This window comes from Tasmannia lanceolata, unplaced genomic scaffold, assembly GCF_043159265.1.
Source record: "Tasmannia lanceolata isolate RefF3 unplaced genomic scaffold, GAP_Taslan_0.1 ptg000006l, whole genome shotgun sequence".
Lineage (NCBI taxonomy): Eukaryota > Viridiplantae > Streptophyta > Magnoliopsida > Canellales > Winteraceae > Tasmannia > Tasmannia lanceolata.
Genome location: NW_027518683.1, coordinates 5,672,234 through 5,672,580, shown reverse-complemented (window position 1 = coordinate 5,672,580; position 347 = coordinate 5,672,234).

Below are 347 nucleotides of genomic sequence, written 5' to 3'. Positions count from 1 at the left end.
TACTATGATTTTGGTGTGTCCAAAGTCCAAACTATTTTTCTCTAACAAAAATGTGTTTACAAATGACGAAAAGAAAATCATATCCTAATTCTTCCTAGTTGCTTGCCACTGTTAGGATTAAGAGCTCCATCTACAAATTTAGCAAATTTATTTGTTGAAAATTTGAAGTTCTGGTCAAGTTAGGGTTTAAGTCCTTTACCTATGTATTTATCACAACCTTAAATTATTAAGAAAAATTATCGAAAGAACCCTTGACTAGAAAGTTGTCAACTAGAATCCCCACAAATTTTTGGATAATTACTAAAATCTAAAGTCATATGACCAAAATAGCTTTTAAAGTTTTTCTG